Source organism: Talpa occidentalis, unplaced genomic scaffold (assembly GCF_014898055.3).
Source record: "Talpa occidentalis isolate TD23 unplaced genomic scaffold, MPIMG_talOcc4v2.1 talOcc4.11, whole genome shotgun sequence".
NCBI lineage: Eukaryota > Metazoa > Chordata > Mammalia > Eulipotyphla > Talpidae > Talpa > Talpa occidentalis.
Window position 1 is genome coordinate 64,705,638 of NW_023601104.1, and position 15,339 is coordinate 64,720,976.

Here is a 15,339-nt window from a genome sequence, read left to right on the forward strand (position 1 = left end):
GAGAATCCTAGGGTGATTCTTGAAAGAGAGAGGGCTCTAAACCATTGGACTACAGAAAGCTGCTTTCCTGAGGACATTTCTGTGTTACACATGCCTTTTATGGTTGCCTTTGTGATGGATTTCTGCTTCCAAAACGGTGTAACTGGAGAGTCAAATTCATCTAACAATTAAATGTTTCCTAGCAGACCGTTCACATATTTTATGTCATTGAGTAAGAATTTTATTGGCTATTCATTTTAAAAAGCGATTTGTTTGAAATGCATGTCCTTCTAATTTGATGTATAAGCAGTTTTTAAATCACTAGTTTGGAGTAGGTTTAAAATACGGAAATGAGAATTGTTGTAAAAGGTGGATAATCAAACCACTAGTTCCAGTTCTGCTGATAGTTGAAGATACTGCCCTGTAGCAGGAAAGAGACTCAGACGAGGCTGTCAGTGGCCAGTACAGAAGAGGTCTCTGTTAGCAGTGAGGGGCAGCCAAGATGTACAGGAACTGTAGCGGGGGTGGGAAGGCCCAAGGGAGGTTCTGCCAAGTGTGGCTCGACAGTTCTTTTTTTAAACTTGCCAATACAGGACATGCTAAATTAAAACATCTCAACTGTTGCTTAGTTACTGCAGCACACAAAAATTCCAAGTGCTAACTTAATGAATACCTGGATCTCTTCTTGAAAACCTAAAGAAATCTTTACAAAAAGGACCTAACTACATGACTAATGATCAGGGCTGGTATTTTGGATTTTTAGAAAAGGGGCATGAAGAAGATTAAAGTTAACTAGGAAAAGCCTCTTTACAAACTTCACAAGGTTTCTTATCTGAAAGGTGGTAATAAGCCTCCTCCCTTGGTGAATCTGAAATAGAAATCAGATCAAATTCTAGAAGGCAGCCAGCCCTTCAGGGTTTAGTTGGTAACACAACTGCTGGAGATTCAGGGAGCAGAATTTTTAGCTTTGAGCTCAGCTCTGCAGTGTAATTTGGTGCAGATGACTGGCTTCCTGTGCTCATTTACCTTATCTTGTAAAACAGATAATGCACAAAGACCAGAGTACCAGGAAGGAAAAAAATAGAACATTTTTCCTTCCCTCCAGCTAAAGGGATCTACTTGGTATAGTAGCATAACCAAACGAATATATATCTAATATATCTCTATTAATGTTCCTTTTTGTTTTATTGGATTGTCAAATTTGAGGGCTAAAAGTTATATTATGTGATGTTTATTAAACATTAAGACTGCGTTATAAGTGGCCATACATCCTAGCTTGCCTGATTTATGCTGTCAAGGCATAATTATTACTAGCACTCACCCTGCAAGTCCTAGTTTTAAAGACAAGTTATATAGTTATTCTAATTATGAAAAACAAGAATATGACAAGATTTTCTGTTTATTTCCTGGTATAAAAAATACACCGTAGCATAGATGTTAACCTTTGATTCCCAAGTATTATTTATATTGCATCTTATAAAGGTGAAGGAAAATAACTCACTTAATTGTAGCTATGTTGCCTTCCTCAAATCCCAAAAAGAGCACATTCTAATCCTTAAACAGGAAGCCAAGCCTTTCTTAGGTTAGAGAATCTAGATAGAGAAAAAAATAGAAATAAACTTTCCTACTCTTCTGGGAATCTTTTCAAAGGTTTCTGCCTTATGGCCGCGGTTATGTCTTCCCCCCAACCCAACCCTCAGTCCTGAAAGCAATTTTTTTTTTAAAGCTTCAAGATATTTCTCAATACTCTCACAAATTGAGTAGCCCCCCAAATTATATCCACTATTTTGGGCCTCTTAGCTACTGCATACAAACATTACCCAATCTATAGTAGAATTGCATTTTATTTCCTCCAGCCCTGGGCTGACATGTTTCTAACTGACAATGATGATGGAGGAAGGGGACAGTGAAGTTACTTCATAGGGTTCCTTAGTGGCAGGGAATGAATGAGGAAGACTTGTTACGCCATTAAGAAATAAGTTGGCTGAAGAAAGAGTTCTCGGTTTTTTGTGTCTGAGGCACTTTTTCATACAAGAACTTGTGGGTCTCTAAGAAATGCTTCAGGAGGTGCCACACTGGGATTCAGAGTGTTCAAGTAGAATATATACTGCCAAGTCCAAATTCTCACACAGTTACAGAACAAGGTTTTGTATGTTGGAGGAAATCAGCTTTCCCCAGTTCTGGCTTAATATCCCTCCTGCAGTTTGAATCCTGCTTTTCAACGTGGCACCACCTGCTCAACTTAACATTCTGACAGCCTTTGCCATTAAAAACACATGGCCTCAACCATGGCCAAAATTAATTTTGCATATTGACCACAATGTAGAGACACATCTATTCCCAGTACACTTTTGCACTCCCATAGTTGTGAATTAGAATCACAAACAGTTTGCTGAAAACAGTTCGAGTGGAAAATGAAGCCTCAAAATACCCCCAAGTTTGAATATCCATTCTCGGCTAGTGCCTTTCATAACAAAGTGCTCAGGAATCGCATGTGACTTGTTTACCAAAAAATGGTCACTCTTAAGCGCTCTTTGTATAAAGAAAAGCATATTAACATCACAGGGGAAGGCTAGAAGGATGCAGTGGGGAGGGTACATGGAGAATAGATACTGTTCCATTGAGCAGGGTGGTGGCTGTGCATGAGTGATTCTATTTATTCACCTCCAGAGGCACGTAATAGTCTTGTATGTACAGTTTACATATTTTTTAAAACCATATGGGACTTGAACACCTAAATTAAAAGCCCAGTTTCGGCCTGACTTTATGGGGACTGGTTCCTGAGGCCTCTAACAGTAGCATGAGCCCTGCCTAGTCAGTGTTTTTTCCTCTATGCTAATAACGAAAGGTCTCAATTACTTTAGGCAACAGACAATTGTTATTAAGAACACAAGAGCATAAAGGATCTGCCCAGTGGTCCATTCAGACTAGTATCCAGTCTGACAGTGGCACTAGGAGATGTTTTATGAAGAGCATAATTGAGGGCCTCCCCTCAATTATGCAGCGGGTTGAGCACAGCACTGTAAAGCTGTCCGCAGCCCCTGCAGCGTGGGTCCCATTCCCAGACGGCCAGGGAGATCCCCACATGGTACAGCAGACCTCTCCTGCCTCGCCCACTGCTCCCCTCAGCAGTGTCTTTGGTCTGTCTGCCTGTTCTGTTCCCTTTTCTGTCTCTGGTGAATTCTCTTACCCTCCTGTGCCTCTGACCTGTACCCCAGTTCTTGTATAAATAAAATCTTTTTTTTTTTTAAAAAGCATAATTGAGACATAAATCCGGCACTATATAAATGTAGTCTTCAAACTACAGAAGGTATTGCTGTGGGCAACACATAAGTACAAAGAGTCACATGTAGCCAGCAAAAATGCTTGACAATCAGGATGAGATGATCCACAGTGAGATCAAAGTAAGTGGAGAAGCATAAGGAAATATAATTGGAATGAGGACAGAGGTGATTGGGTACAGGGGTAAAGAGCAGTTTCTGGAATTTGACCAGCTGCAGTTAAACACTAGTTCCACCACTTAACTTGCTCCCTCACATTGAGTGAGAAAGGTTAAGAAACTCCATTTCTTCACTTACACATTGGGGATAACAATAATTCCATAGGGTTTTAAGAAATGAAGTAATCCGTGTGAAGCACGTAGTGTTTGACAGCAACAATTAAGATTTATCATGGGGCCAAAAAGGCATTTTTCTAGATGTTGGGCCTACAAGGGTGTTTACAGTCTGGCACTGGAAAGAAAAGAGTAGGCCTTTGTCATCCAGTGTGATACACACCCAAGGAACACCTAGTATGTGGTTAAATAGTTATCCTTTTTGACACAGTGTGGACCAGCCAAACCCAGGGTTTGCATCAGTATTTCAAGGTACCTTGCACTTCAGAAAAAGTCCTATCTCAGAGGCTAGGACTGTCTTCACTTGCAGCTAATTTGCCCCTGGCTATATTTTCCTAATCACATCCACTGTTTAAAGCAGTTGATTTTGAGAAGAGCTAGGGAAATTATAAGACCTAGGCTTGGTATGTGAATGATTTTGGGGAGAGATAAAAAGCAGGCAAGTACTTTGGGGAGGACCTAACTGACGTAAATTGAGTGTAACTGTCCTGCCTGAGAGCTGCATTCTCCACTGTCACAGAATAGTCCCACCCACGTCGGCTTCCCATATGTTATCCAAATGATGTCAGCAGCCGCCTAGCAACACAGCTTGCTTCATGGCTGCCCACAACTGCATGCTTAATTTGCCTGGATTTTGGAAGTACACATGAGCTATTCATTACAGAATCTCTCTTCCACTAGGAGCTCTGAATACCTCATACTTAGAAACAGACCACTGCTGGGCCCCTCCTGGTGGCGCAGAGGTTGAGCGCTGGGCTGCGAAGCTGCCCGCGGCCTCTGCAGCGCTGGTTAGATCCCCGGCCACTGGGCGAGGGTCCCACATGGCACGTAGACCTCTCCTGCCGCCTGCTGCTCCCCTCAGCAGTGCACTTCGGTCCTTCTGCCTGCTCTGCTCCCCGCTCTGGCTCTGGTGAATTCTCTCACCCTCCTGTGCTTCTGACTGTACCCAGTGCTTGTATAAATAAATAAATAAATCTTTAAAAAAATGTTAAAAAAAAAAAAAAAGAAATAGACCACTGCTTTTCACAGGTGCCTTTGCTCCAAATTACCTGAGGGAGATTAACCTGTACACAGTGATATCACCTACTACTTTGATCAGGGAATAGTTACAGGAGACATTTCTTAGAATGAGTGAGGAAGAATCTGAGCTTGGACAAAGGGAATTAAGAAAACGCTGATATAGTGGAAGACAGAATATCCTTAAGTTAAAATTATCTGAACCTAGATTTTTTAGTTATTCCAAAGACATTTATTGACCACTTACTTTGCCATGTGCTAGCAATTCATTGTGAAATAGTTTCTGCCCTCTTGCAGCTCACAAGCTGGTGAAAGAGATAATCAGAAATAATATCAATTACACAAGTGATGGAGGAAATGTAACTAGTTTGTAGGAGTGAAGTAAAGCTTTCCAGAGGAAATGACATTTGAGCTGCAATCTGAAGCATAAGCAAGATTTAGCCCTTTGCACTCCGCTGTCCCCTCTCAGGGGACATCGGAATTCTAGCATATCACTCGGATGTCCCCTCTCGGGACATTGCAATTTATTAGTGATTACGGGGAATTGAGGTTATTTCAACGCAACTTTTTGAGACATGCATGTTTCCCTGAAGTTTTATCTTGAAATGGCACAAGAAATTAAATCAAAATATCGTAAAATGGGGGTCCTCCCCGGTGGCGCAGCGGTTGAGCGCTGGGTTGCGAAGCTGCCCGCGGCCTCTGCAGCGCCGGTTTGATCCCCGGCTGCTCCCCGGCCACCAGAGGAGGGTCCCACATGGCGCGCAGACCTCTCCTGCCGCCCGCTGCTCCCCTCAGCAGTGTACTTCGGTCCTTCTGCCTGCTCTGCTTCCCGCTCTGGCTCTGGTGAATTCTCTCACCCTCCCGCACTTCTGACTGTACCCAGTGCATGTATAAATAAATAAAGAAATCTTTAAAAAAAAAAAATATCGTAAAATGGTTCGGAGTGCAAAGGGTTAGGTAGGAGAAAAATCGAGGTAAGGGTGTCAGGAAGGAATAGGGGAACCTGCCTACATGTTACACAGAGGATATGAAATGGAGCACAGGAGGGTGGGAGACCTATTATCTACGCCTTGTCTGCTAGCTTAAGTTAGCTGCCTTCCCACTGACAAAACGCAGAGGGCTCTACTGAATTTCATCTTAAGTCTTTAGAATCCCTCAACCACCCAGGAAAGCCATACCAAGGAGATACTTTGCAATAAATCTTATTTTCTAAGGTACCATTAGGCATATTTCCCCATTCTGGTTAAAAAAGAAGTTTCCTTTTTTTTGTAATCTTACCATCTCAAAGTTCCTTACTGTGCAATAGTCGATTGGCCATTTATGAAAGAATCAATGTCAACAACAGGCTGATGAAAGGATAGGACACGTCCCTGGATTTACCCCAGAGGGAAAGTCAGAGAAACCCTTAATGTCTTAATTGGGTCAGGTCCCCCTCCAAGTAACTTCAATTTCCCCATCTTGCTTCTTGTCACAGTTTTCTTTCTAACCCAGAACAGCAGGCTATTTATACCTTATAAGGTACACAAAGGACTTTCATATCTGCATAGTCTGTGGATACTATAGTGAAATTGGTATTCCCCACTTGTTTTTTTTTTAAAGGTGTATTTAGTTATGCATACAAGAACTGGGGTACAGGCCAGAGATGCGGAGGTGAGAGGATCACCACAGACACAGGGAACAGAACAGGCAGACTGACTGAAACACACTGCTAAGGGGAGCAGCAGGTGAGACAGGAGAGGTCTGCTTCTCCATGTGGGTTGCTCCCTGCCTGGCTGGGGAATGGAACTCGTGCTGCAGAAGCTGTGGATTGCTTCATAGTGCGGTGCTTAACCCCTTGTGCCACCAGGGAGGCCCTCCCCACTTGTTTTTAAAGCCGTTCCCAGAGCAATCACCCAAGATGGGCTCCACAGAACACTATTTGCTAGAGTTAGCCCACACACGCATACAACTTATAAAAGCAAATGAAGGGAAAGAAGGAGGGCAAAGTCTAGTGAAGAAGAAAATAATCCCTTGCTAAATTTCTAACTGGACAGTTGACCCAATAACATTGACAATGCTCTAAACACAGAGTTCTGTTGGAGAAGGGAGCCCATGTAATAGATCCATGGGTCAGTAAGTTTGAGGACATTGTATGGGATGACCTCTCCTGGGAAGGTACCACCACCATATTGCATTAAGAGTTAGCAAGTCTTATAGTAGATTTATGTTTACTACAGCAAACATATATTTGTATAGTCTATTACATATGCCACAGGATATTTATATTATGTATTTTAACTACAGGAACTTCTTGTTTGAAAAATGATTTCTACAGCAAGACTACCTGGGAGAATTGCTGTTAAGGATGTGGAACATTAGTGTGGAGCACTAATGCACTACTAGTGATAATGCAAGATGGTTCAGCCACCCGGAAAACAATGTCAGTTTCTTAAAAATTTAAGCAAACCTTATGATCCACCCATTTTACATCTCAGGAGAAATGTAAGTATATGTCCATATAAACACTTGCATGCCAATATTCATGGAAACTTTTATTTCTAATATTTCAAAGTAAAATTAACCCAGTGTCCTCCAGTAGGGGACTGGATAAGCAAATTGTGGTATATCTACTTAGCAGTTGCTACACTCAACAGTGGAATACTATTGCACAACTGACACATTCAATAACATGCATAAATGTCAAAATAATGCTTAAAGAAGCCACTTAAGAGTATATACTATATGATTCCATTTATGTGAAATTCTAGAAAATGTGGGCTAATCTGTTAGAGACAGAGTAGATCATGGTTGCCTGAGACAGAGAAAGGATTACAAAAGTGTATAAGAAGGCTTTCAGGGGTTATAAATATATTATACATTAACTTGTGAATTATGATTATCGGGAGGGTATCACAGGTGTGTCCATGTCAGTTAAAGAAAGTTATGACACTGCATACTTGAAACATGTATAGTGTATATTTGCATCCATAAATCTAAAAAGATCAGAGAATAGAGTTTTCCAAAATAGTATCCATATTAAAATAGCCAATTTTAATTGATCATTTTTATATGCCAAAGTTTATGCTAGTTAAAGAGTTATTTTTCCTTTCATTCTTCCAGCAACTTCATGAGGGAGGTACTATTATTTTCATCAAGTAACTCATCCAAGCAACTCTTTCAAATCACATAAAACCATTGAGTAAGTCAGAAATCAAACTGGATCATTTGACTTCACTGCCTTAATCACAACTGAATAATATGGTTCCAAGTGGCCTTCAAAGAATTTACAATCCTAGAGACAGAAACACACCCCTCCAGCACACACACACGGGCACACACACGCATACACACACACACGCATACACACACACACGCATACAACTTATAAAAGCAAATGAAGGGAAAGAAGGAGGGCAAAGTCTAGTGAAGAAGAAAATAATCCCTTGCTAAATTTCTAACTGGACAGTTGACCCAATAACATTGACAATGCTCTAAACACAGAGTTCTGTTGGGTTACTGGAGAAGGGAGGGTATGAGAAAAGAAGGGAAGCCTCTACCTAGACAAAGAATAGACCATGCAACACTCAGTTGAGGAAGCCTCACAGTCAGGGCTTCTCCAGTTCCTGCTCAGGTTAAGACAAGCCAAAGAGACTGAGCAGACATTGTCTTGTCTCATTTCAGCACGTAAGGAAACCAAAGGGACTCCATCTTGAATTGACACCATGTTAGGCCTGTGATGGATAACTGCTCAACCCTGGGAGGATAGCCAGTTTCCCCAGTGTTTCTTTCTTGCATTTTAATCTGTACTCATAATCCACACATAACTCTATTAATCTTAGTAGAACAAAGACAGTCTCACACAGGAATGATCATACCTATTGAGCAGGGTATAAGAAGACCCCTGTCAGAGTGAGTGGTGTGGATTCTATCTTGACCTGAAGAAGACTAGTTTTGGTGCTGAGGATCCCTGTGTGTAAGTTGCTCTTAATAAATTTTCTTTAATTGTGAATAATGAACATGCCTGCCTCATTCTTTGGATTTCAATTACTGGAGAAACATATTTGTTCCTGCAGCCACACAGCAGTTCTGAGAGACGTGTCATTGAAAAGACCTAAAACTTAGAAGAATAGTGAGTCTTTTCACTGCTCAGTATTCACTTCCTCATCTCTAAGATGGAAAAGTTGAACTAGGTGCTAAGTTCTACATAGGTTTCCCATACTCTGTTCTGGCCTGTTTTATAGTTTTCCCCAAGTCTGAAGGCTCTAAAGGGGCATCCTTGAAGTGTATAGTAAGAAGACTTGACTCCTCATAGCTCTGCTGACTACCAGGAAATGGACTGAGATTACAAAACAGCATCATTAAATAATCAAAAAAGAAAATCATTTACTTTGGATCATTTTATATTAATAATTACTTTTCTGATATAAAAGTAACACAGGTTAATTATAGACATTTTAAAACATACATACCAGAGGACAGAGTTAACACACCAGATCTGGTCCCTTACTCTTTACCTGTCTCCAAGGGGCCCACCATTAACCCTTGACCAACCTCTGGGATTGTGGCCTTTACAATGTTTTTTTGTTAGTAATTGACAGGTTTGTTATGCACTTGAAGCAATGGACCATGTTTTGTCAGGGTCCTCTGCACAAATGCTAAAATTAACAATGTGCACCTGGTTTCAGGGTTAGGGTCCTAGGTTTTGGGTGCATAAAATCTCAGATGCTGAAATTCAAACAGGCTCCCATTAACAAAGACATACCACACTGGTCCCCATAATTAATGACTAAAGAGTACTCTTTTATGAACTCAGGCATTGGAAGCCTGTGTTGAATTTCCCAGGAACCCATTCATAAATAACTTGTTCCTGCTGCTTTTGTTCTGTATCCTTTGCTATAATAAATCACAGTGAGTGTATAACCTGCTGTTGAGTCTTGTGGGTCCTTCTGGTGAATCACTGAATGAAACAGATAAATATTAAAAAGGAATGGGATTTAAATCTCAACTCAGAAGGTGACTGCTATACTTCATGTCCCTTGGTGTTCATTCAATACTTTGACACTGATATAAAATGAGTTATGCAACTCAAATGCCCTAGATGAGTGGATCCAGAAGATGTGGGGTGTATGTGTATATAATGGAACACTACTCAGCAGTCAAAAAAGATAAACTCATCCCATTTGTGGCAACATGATGGCACTAGAAGGAATTATCCTAAGTGAAATAAGACAGAAGGTGAAAAGTAAATACCAGATGGTATCACTTATATATAGACTACAGAGATACCAAACACAGGATCGAAAAAGACATACTTGAAAACTGACCACACATCTGAGGCATCCAGGAGGGGAGGGGGAAGGGAAGAGAAAGAGGGAAGGGAAAAAATGAGATGGGAGGAGAGCCTGATGGACCATGGTGGACTATGGTGACTACACCTGAGGGGAGAAACCCTATATTGTGGGAAAAAATTAACAAGAATGTAAAATAATGGTACTTCATTAAAATAAATGAGCAAAAGAAGACAAAATAAATGAAATGGGTTTTGGACTTTGACTTTAGATTAGTCATAGTTCTCCAGAGAAATATAAACACACACATGTGCACACACATGCACATACAATTTTACATAGAAACACAGATTTATTTTTACTTTAAGGGATTGGCTCACATGTTTGTGGGGGCTAGAAGTATGGAATTTGGAGAGCAGATCAGTAGGTTAGAAATTTAGTGGAGTTGATGTTGTAGTCGTGAGTTGGAAATCTGCAGGCTAGAAACACAGGCAGGGTTTTTATATTTTAGTCTTGAAGGCAGTTTCTTCTGGAATCCTAAGCTTTTGCTCTTAAGGATAATGTCTACCCACATTATGGAAGGTACAAAAAAGAATTCTACCTATTTAAATGTTAGTCATATCTGAAAAATATCTTCACAGGAATACTTAAACTTGGGTTTACATTGAACAACCAAGGCCTCGCCATACTCACTGACATGTAAACTCAGCTGTCAGTTTTGATTTTTCTTTTTCAAAGAACAAAGGGAGGGTGGATTTCCAAATGTGATTAAGACAGCCCCCAAGATGAACCCGCCTCCAAGTGAAAGACTGGTCCAATAAAAGGGCAGTCCCCAGCCACAGCGTGCAAGTGTCTTGTTGGCCAGAAGAGGGCACTGCCTTCTACTTGTATGACTGCGTGGGAACCAATAGGATGCAAGAGACCATGACACTGCTTTCAATTAATTATTATATTTTACAGCCTCTGATTTAGTTCAGCACAAGTTTTAGTAGAATAAATGCTGGTGAACTTTCAGTTTCATCGTGGGACCAAGATAATGCAATAATGCAAGAGACATGGGTGATTATGTCCTTGGCTTTCCTGGTACATTATAACTGATCTAAACCAGTTTTCCCAGATCAGGCCAGTGCAGGAGGAAGGAGGAAGCTGGGGCACTTGGCAACTGAAAGAACTAGGAAGACCAGGGGGTCTCTAGGCAGTGGAGGGATCTTCTGGTGAGATAGAGGACAGGCTTTCATGGATTCAGTTTGAGAGAATAAGATAAGAGGCCCCTTTGGACATGCAACTCTGTCTAGTAGAGCAGTTAATCTAATCTCTGGATTCTTCCTTGGAATGGAAGTTTGCATAAGAATAATTATTCTTTAGTTCTCATTAATAATTAAAAAGTTCCTTCCACTGCTTCTATTTTAATGACAGCTTACATTTGTGTAAGCTGAAATTTTGCAGAGGGATTTTCCAACCCACAGCAAGTAATGGAGCAAGTATTAATTATTTCTAATTTACAGTTGAGGAAACAGAGGCTAAATGATTTTCTTTGGATCCCCTATAATCCAAGCCTGGAAAGAGACCAATAGCCTACGGCTTCATCCTAGCCTTCTGCTCTGTCCCTTTGAAAACTCATACGCTGCTGTTTCCATCATCCATCAAAGTATGCAAACACGGTGACCCAATGATTCCACCCAGAGGAATGTCCACAACAGAAATGCATGCACATATGCACCAAAGGTGCAAACTGTTCAGAGCAGTGTCATTTGAAGTAACACAAACTGAATACCACACACAAAAGTCCATCAACGTTGAATCTTTCCATCTGGGGTATTTCTCTCATGAATACCATATAGAAATGAGAATGAACAAGATCTACACAAAATGTGAATAAATGTCACAAATACATACAAAGTTCACAAATAAAGTTAATTTGAACTGTTAAACATCAGGTTAGTGGTTATAACCCCAAAGGGCTAGTATCTGGGAGTGGAGATCTGAGGATCTTCTGGGGTGCTGCTGATGTTCTACCTGTTGGCCTAGGTAGCTATTACCTCAGTAACATCAGTGTGTTCACTTTGCATAAATTCACCAAGCTGGGGCCTCCCTGGTGGCAGAGGGGTTAAAGACAGCACTATCAAGCTATCTCCAGCCACTGCAGCATGAGTTCAATTCACCAGCCAGCCAGGGAGCTGACCCACATGGCAGAGCAGACCTCTCCTGTCTCACCTGCTGCTCCCCTCAGCAGTGTATTTCAGTAGATCCACCTGTTCTGCTCCCCACTCTGGAATCCTCTCACCCCACTCCCACACCTCTGGCCTATACCCCAGCTCTTGTATGCATAAATAAATCTTTAAAAAAAAATTCACCAAGCTATACAGTGATGATACATGCAGTTTTCTGTATATTTGTTATACTTAAATAGAAAGTTTAAAAATCGTGATTTGTCCAAATAAATTACTTTTCTATAAGTAAATTTCAGTACTGCTCAAACATAGCTCATTCCTGATTAAAGCAGAGTTATTTGTTGTTATTCTTCTCGAGAAGTGACCACACCACCATTCCCCAGAGTTTCCAGAGAATTGAGAGAGCAGGTCACCATCTGCCTTTGCATTTGTAAATGCAAGAATACATTTCAGGAGGGCTGCCACACAGGAAGTTCATCCCCTGCTCCCAATACTATAAACATATGTTCTTCCTCTGTGTCCAGAAAGTAAAGAAGGAAGCATCCAAGTAGACGAGCCAAACACAGCAAAAATCTCATCCAAATAACAAAGCTTCCCTGTCTCCCAGTTTTATTTATTTATTTATTTATTTATTTATTTTTCTTCAAGATTTATTTATTTATTTATTTATTTATTTATTTATTTATTTATTTATTTATTTATTTATACAAGCACTGGGTACAGTCATTAGCACAGAAGGGTGAGAGAATTCACCAGAGCCAGAGCGGGGAGCAGAGCAGGCAGAAGGACCGAAGCACACTGCTGAGGGGAGCAGCGGGCGGCAGGAGAGGTCTGCGCGCCATGTGGGACCCTCCTCCAGTGGCCGGGGAGCAGCCGGGGACTGAACTGGCGCTGCAGAGGCTGCGGGCAGCTTCGCAATCCAGCGCTCAACTGCTGCGCCACAGGGGAGGCCCCGCTGTCTCCCATTTTTAATATCCAATGATACTAGCACTATTTTTTCAGGAAAAGCAAAAAAGCTAACCTTTGTTTCTCAAAGCTGCAGATGGCACCTCTAGACAAAAGAGACCTGAAGCCCAGGGCAGCAAACAAGTTCCTCATAATTCCAGGGCAGGCTGAAGTCATAAACGGAACCAGATTTCCTATTTCCCAACATACAACCTGCTTCTTATTATCCTTTACTGCTTTTTGCAGGACTAGGGTGCTTGGAATCTTAAAGGATAAAATACGACATATTTAAAGTTAAAAAAGGATCTAATAAAATATTAGATCAAGGGTTGGCTAACTCTGTCCATGGGCCAAAGGCATTGGATCCAGAGCTAAATACATACATACACACAGGGAAACACACACATGTACCCACCACTCCCTCTACTGCTCTGGACTGCTTCTACCAACACTTCAGCTCTTTGAATCTTCTGTATCAGCAATTTGCTGCTGTTTCAGTCCCGGATGCCATTCTAGGGGGCAAAGAATGAGGATCTTGAAAACCAATTTGATGGACACGCATTCTCAAACTTTCTCAACCTGTATTGGATCTAGAGGATCTGGTCCTCTTTCTTTCCTCTTTCTTTCGTTCAGAGGAACACTAGCTGTGTACTTTTTGCTCCTCTCCATGACATGGCAGGGTTGTCAGAACTCTGACAGCTGGGCAATAAACTATGCTGTGACAACTGCAGCACAACAACAGGGCAGGTGCAGAGGCCAGCACTATGCCAGGGTGGTGTTCTTCCAGAGTCTGAATGAGATCTAGAGGTAGCAGAAATACCCTGGGGTGAGCCTAGTGGGAGCCCAATATGAGTGTTCTGGCAGAGTCAACACACCAGGTGGAAGACACAAAGGTGTATGTGTTAAGGAGCTCATCGCAGCATTGTTATTATAGAGAAAAACAAAAAGCGACAGCTGTCTCCAGCAACAAAGTGTTAAATTATATATCATTATATCCTGTGGGCTTACATATGATTATATACCATGGGTTTAGATGCAACCATGAAAAAGAATGAAGCAACTTCATATTAACTTACACAGAAGTGGTCTAGCCTATAAAGTAAAAAAAAAAAAAGACTACTAAAAATAATAACTGAGGACTTCCCTGGTGACAAGGGCACTGAGGGCTAGGGGTTAAGTCTCAGCACTGTGAAGCTATCAGTAGCCAGCGTAGCACGAGTTCCATTCCCGGCCAGGTTGCTGACCCACATGGCGAAGCAGACCTTTCCTGTCTCTCCCACTGCTCCCCTCAGCAATGTATTTCAGTTGATCCACCTGTTCTGCTCTCCACTCTGTCTCTGGTGAATCCTCTCACCCCCCGTACCTCTGGCCTACATCCCAGCTCTTGTATGCATAAATAAATATTTTTAAAAATAACCAAATACAAAAAATGGAAGGATATAAATCAATACACAGAAATCTGTTCCATTTCTATATGCAAACAATGAAGTAGAGGAGAGAGAAATTAAGAAAACTATCTCATTTACAATTGCATCAGAAAGTATGAAATACCTGGGAGTAAACTTAACAGTGGAGGTGAAGAACTCATGATGAAGACTATAAGACAAAAGAAAAAAAGAAGACATAATGAAATGCAAAGATACCCCATGTTCATGACTGGAAGAATAAAAGTTGTTAAAAATGGCCATAATACCTAAAGCAATTTACAAACTCACTGCAACATTATCAAAATCCCAATGATATTCTTCAAAGAAATAGAACAAACATTTCTAAAATTTGTAAGGAACCACAAAAGACCCTGAATAGCCAAAGCAATGCTGAGGAAAAAAAAAGAAATGGAGGTATCCTGCACCCTGAGTTCAAATCGTACAACAAAGTAATAATAACCAAAACAGGATATCATTGAAACTAAAACAGAAATACAGACCATCTGAATGAAATAGAAAGCCAAAATGAACCCACCAAATAGGGGCAGTTAATCTATGACAAAGGAACAAACATACAATGGAGAAAGGAAAGCTTCTTCATGGGAAACTTGGACAGTCACACGCAAAAAATAAAAAAGAAAGAAACTAGATCACTATTTAACTCCACACAAAATAAAGACTTGCATATAAGACCTGAAACCACAAAATATACTGAAGAAAATATAAGTGATAATCTCCTGGACATGAACCTCAGAGATATATTTGAGGACTCAACTCCAATGTCAAGGGAAACAAAAATAAACAAATAGGACTACATTAAAAAAACACTTTTGTACAGCAAGAGAAACCACCACCACCACCAAAACCTATAGTTTAGGAGAAAATATTGCAATATGTTCAAAAGGGGTTAATTTCCAAAA